The sequence below is a fragment of the Pogoniulus pusillus genome, chromosome Z (assembly GCF_015220805.1).
Source record: "Pogoniulus pusillus isolate bPogPus1 chromosome Z, bPogPus1.pri, whole genome shotgun sequence".
Lineage (NCBI taxonomy): Eukaryota > Metazoa > Chordata > Aves > Piciformes > Lybiidae > Pogoniulus > Pogoniulus pusillus.
In genome coordinates, this window is record NC_087309.1 from 33222411 (window position 1) to 33228800 (window position 6390).

Sequence of the window (6390 nt, forward strand, 5' to 3'; positions counted from 1 at the left end):
GACTGGGAAGATTGGGAAACTTTATCATCCCCTTGCAAGCCGGGACAAATCTCCACCTCCATCAAGTTCCAGAGACTGAGGAACATGCTGAGGGAGATTCCCAAGGTGATTTAATGATTAATTCTCAAGAGCATCACACCTAAGTGAGCTTTAACACCTTTGTAATATAAGTTGTCTCTATCTGAGTAGCATACAGAGTTTCAGCCCTTGCTGGGCAAACACTGGAGTTGTTAAGAGGCATTAAGCCTAAGAATCTTTCTCTCTGTCAGTAATTGTTAATAATTTGATATTTCCACTTAATAATCAATCCCTGTAATATCCCAAAGCTATTTTCATAACCTTGCATAAGAACCTGGATTTCATAGTGGTTGGGGGTGGTGTAAATTTATAAATATTAATTTTAATAAATACTTTTATAAAAAATCAAAACAGCCTCAAATTAATTTCTCACCTCCCCCTAACAGGGAAGGAATAGAGAAATCCCCTCCACAACAAGTACTCTAGGTTCAGCCTCACCAGGATAGGGGGGCAGGAGAACCACTCTTGATTTACTAACCACACCTCTTTCAATACATCCCAGAATGGCATCAGCCCTCCTGGCCACGAGAGCACATTTCTGGCTCATGGTCAACAGAAACAGAGCTGGAGATTTGCTGGAAAGCTGCCCTTCAAGATGATAGATCCACTATATCAAGAGAGTATGAGATGGAGTGTACTGTAAGCTGATGGGTGTCAACAATTCTTTTAAACTAACCCTCCCTTGGCTGTCGAGAGGTGAATGAAGAGAAAGGTGTTATTGATGAAATCAGGGAGCATACAAATAGCTGAGAGACTCAATGGACTGTGTGAAAACAGAGAAACAAATAGATATTTTTGTGAGGCTGGAAAATCAAATGAGAGCAAAATGTTATTCCTGGTAGACAGTATGAATAAAGATAACATGAAAGTATTGAAAAGGCAACTAGGTTTGAAATATGTGTGTAGCACATCTGAGTAAAGTTGATCATTACATGCTAATAAGTAAAAGTAATAGAGTCCTTAAGATTTTGGGTCAAAACTCTTTGAGGAAGAATTGTGAGAGTTTCTACTGGGGATGTACAGATGGACAGTCAAGAACTGGCTGGAGGGATGGGCCCAGAGAATGATGGTGAATGGTGCCACATCCAGTTGGCAGCCAGTCACTAGTGGTGTTCCCCAAGGATCAGTGCTGGGCCCAGTCCTGTTCAATATCTTTATTGATGATCTGGACGAGGGGATTGAGTCCAGCATCAGTAAGTTTGCAGATGACACCAAGCTAGGAGCAGGTGTTAATCTGTTGGAAGGTAGGAGAGCTCTGCAGAGGGACCTGGACAGGCTGGATGGGTGGGCAGAGACCAATGGGATGAGATTCAACAAGGCTAAGTGCAGGGTTCTGCACTTTGGCCACAACAACCCCAAGCAGCGCTACAGGCTGGGGACAGAATGGCTGGAGAGCAGTCAGGAAGAAAGGGACCTGGGAGTACAGGTAGATAGTACGCTGAAGATGAGGCAGCAGTGTGCCCAGGTGGCCAAGAGAGCTAATGGCATCCTGGCCTGCATCAGGAACAGTGTGGCCAGTAGGACAATGGAGATTATTCTTCCCCTATACTCAGCACTGGTCAGGCCACACCTTGAGTCCTGTGTCCAGTTCTGGGCTCCTCAATTCAAGAGAGATGTTGAGGTGCTGGAAAGTGTTCAGAGAAGAGCAATGAAGCTGGTGAAGGGCTCAGGGGTGACCTCATTGCTGAAGAGTAAAAGAAGTATTAGTACAGGATTTGTGAATTAGAGAAGAAATCGAGATAGGATTGGTACCTGAGCATGCTGAAAGGAAAGTGTGCCTGAAGGACATCACAGTAAATTTCAGAAGGACTCTACCTAGTGGACATAATTTACATCTTTTATTCAGACTTTGGCACACAGACTGTAGTTTTTATACGTAAACTCTGTAATATCACAGGATTGGGAAGAACTATTCATGCAGGAAGGATGACAGAATTATACAGGAAGAATTGAGTGCTTTTGGAAAGGGAGGAATCAAATGGGAGACATTTAGCAACAGAAAATAAAATGCCTATGTAAATCTTGTTCTTGAAGGCTGAGAAGGTGGTGGGGTTTTTTTTTGGTGGTTTTTTTTTTTTTTTTTTTCCCCTGTGGAATGAAGGATTATTAGGAAATTCTGCAAATTCTAGCTGACCTCAATGTGCAAAACCAACAAACATGATCCTACATTTCAGGGCTCCTCATAGAGACAGAAAAAGTTACAAAAGCCTTCACTAGTTTTAAGCTACAGATTGATAAATTAAGGGTTAACATACATGGTATGTTGACTGCTGCAGTCTGAGACCAGGCTTCAGTGATGGAGAGAATTGTTCTGGAACTACTGTTCATTATTCCAGTGTCTTATTTCCCTGACCCTCCCACCTAAACATCTGTGCTGCAGACATTACAGGGGACAATCTTTGCTTGGGGTGTGTTTTGTTCAATGACAGTGGCTGTCATTTTTTTGTAACACTGTTTGAAAAAAAGCTCTAAAACTTCAGCTATGTAACTGAGTGGTTTACGACCATATTTGCTTAAATGTGGAAATCTAGTTGACCCACAAAGAATATAACAGAGTGAGATATTTTCAACTACTAATGAGTCAGCAAATGAAAAATCAATAAGAGCATAAATGGAAATTTGTGTAGTTTTGTGCTGTCATGGGATAGATTATCTGGTCCTCTGCTTTAATGTGGTTTGAAGTTACTAGAGCACTGAAACAGGCTGTACAGAGAAATAGTGGCATTTCTGCCTCTGATGTCATTCAAAACTGGCCTCTGTGTGTTTTAGTCTAGTTGATCCTGCTCTATCAGGAGTGTGGGACTGGATGATCTTCAGAGTCCCTTTCAACTCCTACCATGTTTTAATACTGTGATTATGTAGTTTCTTTGGTAGGTTGGCTTTGGCAGGATGTCAGGTACTCCTCAGCCATTCTATCATTCCTCAGCTGGACAGGGGATGCAAAATGAATTGAAAAGTTTGTGGATCAAGATAAATCAGGGAGCTCATTCACTTGCTCCTGTCACAAGCAAAACAAGTTGAGGAAATTAGTTTCTTAAGAGTCAAATCAGAGTAGGATAATGAGAAAATAAAACCAAATCATAAAACAGCTTCCTCCCACCCCTCTCTGCTTTCCAGGCTTTCTATAGATCTTCTGTACCCCAACACAAGAGAATAAAGAATGGAGGCTGCAGTCAGTTCATCACACCTTGTCTCTGTCACCCCTTCCTCCTGTTCCAGCAGGGGGGATACCTTCCACAGGAGACAGCCCTCCACAAATTTCTCCAACATGAGTCCTTCCCATGGGTGGCTCAAATGTCCCTTCCATGAGATGTAGTCCTTGAGGAACAAATTGTTCTTGCATGGACTTCCCACAGAGTGACAGCCTCTTTCAGACATATCCACCTGCTCCAGCATGGGTCCTCCATGGTCTGCACATGGATGTCTACTCCACCATAGACTTCTATAGACTGCAAGTGGACAGCCTGCCTCAGTTTGGTCGTCAATACTGTATGCTCCAGTGGAATCTCTTCTCTGGCACCTGGAAACACTTCCTCTTCCTCTTTGTTCACTGGTGTTTGTAGATTTGTTTCTTTCAATTATTCTCACTTGTTCTTATTACTCTTTTTTGGCTGATGTTACTGTTTTGCAGCAGTTTTTTTCTTAAAATTTGTTTTCCCAAAGGCGCTACCCCTATCATTGATGAACTTGGCCTTGGCTGGTGGCAGAGACATCTTGAAGCCAGATGGCACTGGCTCTACCAAGCACGGAGGAAACATTTAGTAGCTTCTCCTCTTAGACTCCTCCTTCCCCTCCCTGCCAAACCCTTGCCACACAAAGCCTATACAGTTCCATACATACCATCATGATTTTTTTTCTTCACAAAGTATACAAATCCTCTCTGTACCTTTTCCAGTAGCTTCTCTGATCTTTGCTCATTCATAAAGGTCACAGCAAAACTTCAGTAGATGCACAGAATCACAAGCTATCACCTGAAGTCACTTGACTTGCTTCTTGCTTGGGTGGGAATTTATTTTACACTCTGGATCCTCTAGTGAGCCACAAAAAAATCAGTGCTGTCCATCTGACCTTCTGAATTGTAAATAAATAGACTACTTTTCATGATAATAGAGATTTTTAGCCTCAAAAATCTCACAATCAGATTTCTTATTGCAGTTGACAGACAACTTGAATTTAGGTGATCCATATAATGTACAATGCTTAAAGCAAGTTGCTAGATAATCAGCCCTTGATTTACACCTTTTTTTTTTTTTTTTAAATCACTGGAAAAGATACTCTTACCTCTGAATAAGACAGTTGTTTTCTGAGCTAGCTACTTTTCAGATGATTGAAATAAAATTGTACATTTCTGACATGTAATTAAAATATTCTTGCTAATGTTACCATATAGAGTGTTATTTTCAACCATTATCATAAATTATGGAGCTATAAAATGAGAATTAAAATGTGCACAGTTCTGTTTAAAATATAGCAATATAATTATTCTCTATTAAAATTCTAAATGAGCATCAAAATTCTAAGTATACACTAAGCATGTGGAGGAAAGGAGGGTGAGGTCTGTTGGTTTAAATACAAAGACTCAGTTTGTTTTGCTTCCCTATGCTGCAATTCAGATTCTTTATAGTCTGTTTCTTCAGGGAAAAAAAACAGAGCTATATCAGATGTTGGTATATATCTGTTTTACTGTGTCTGTCTGTTTGTCTGTCTATCTCTCTGTCAGGGGAATTACAGGTTTAAAGCTAGGCTGATGAACAGCAAGAGCAATGCACATGCAATGTTGGATTTGTAGGAAATCCCTGCATCACCTCTGGAATGACGTCATGGTGAGCTGAGGATATCTCTTGTGCAAATCCTAAGAAGACCCTAAGTGTCAGTAGATTCTTCATCTTGTGAATATGAAAAAGCCAAAGCAAACTCAGCAAAACAACCTCAAAACACCATCACTCCCCCGAAACAATAAAAAAAAAAACAACCAAATGAACAAAATCCCCCACAAAAAATCCCCACAACTCCCAAAACCAAAAAAAATCCCAAAAAACCCAACCTCCCAAAAAACCTCAACACCACAAAACCCCAAAAAAACACCCCTCCCCCCCAAACAAACTAACCAAAAAAATCCCAAACCACAAGAGAACCCCAAACCATCCCAAACTCTAGAACTGGACGAGTTGGTGGGCAGGCTCGAGAAAAGCCAGGATAAACTCTGGCCCTGGTGGCAGTGGAAATATCTTAGGAATGAAGAGTATGAGCCATATCATGGATTGCTCCCACATTTCTACATAGACATAGACTTCAGCAGTGCAGCCTATTAAAGCTGAAATGAGCACAGTATGATCACTGGAATAACAGTCATAGCTGCTTCATCAAGTAGTGGGAGATAACAATGTAGAGGAAACACAGTGTTTATATATTCATGTCATGATCATATGAGCTAGTTAGCAATAAATACACTGATTTAAGTGTATATGTGTAGATGACTGTTTCTGTAGAGATATATACACATGCACACATAGAACCTCACTGGTGCTTATCACTACAGTTTGAACTCCTCATACATATTAATGAATTTAGCCTCAAAATGTCCTCAGGAAGTAGAGAATTATTATTATCATATAAAAAGAAGAAATGTAATACATTGCAGCATGAAGAAAATAGCAGGAAAAAGAAGTGCTGCAGAAAATAGTAGTGGCAACCAAAAAGAAAATTCCACAGAGAGATTAAGATTAAAACCAGAAATCTTTAAAGTGCTGTAATTGAACATTACGAAACAACAGGCCACTAAAGAATAAAAAGGAAGGGCAATTTCTGACAGCACAGGGAGTCATTGCAATGTTTAAGATTCTGTGCATAGCTATTTGTATCTCAGGATTGTCCAGTGTATATAGCTCTCAGTATATTTTCTTGCAAGCACATCGTAAGTTTTAAGTGTTAGTAGAAAACACAGGAATAAATATTTGTAATGATGTCAAGCTTATATATTGATTCTTTCACAGCACAAAGACGTTGTAAATCTGGCAATTGGGAGTCTACTATCTAGAGGTTTTCATCATGCTCAGTACTCCAGATACTCCTGCCAGTTTTCTTAGAAGTTCAAGGCACTCGAAACTTAGGTTAGTATAAGAAATAAATAAAAATACCCAGACATTGATTATGACCTTGAGAGATTTTAAGGGTATCTCAAAATATCTGAAATGCTTTGCAAATTTTCCAGGTGTAATCATTTTTTAATAATTTTATGTACACTCCTCTGCTGAGCTCATCTCCACTGTGAGACTTCTCTAGTCCCTACAGCCCTAATAATAATATTCAGGA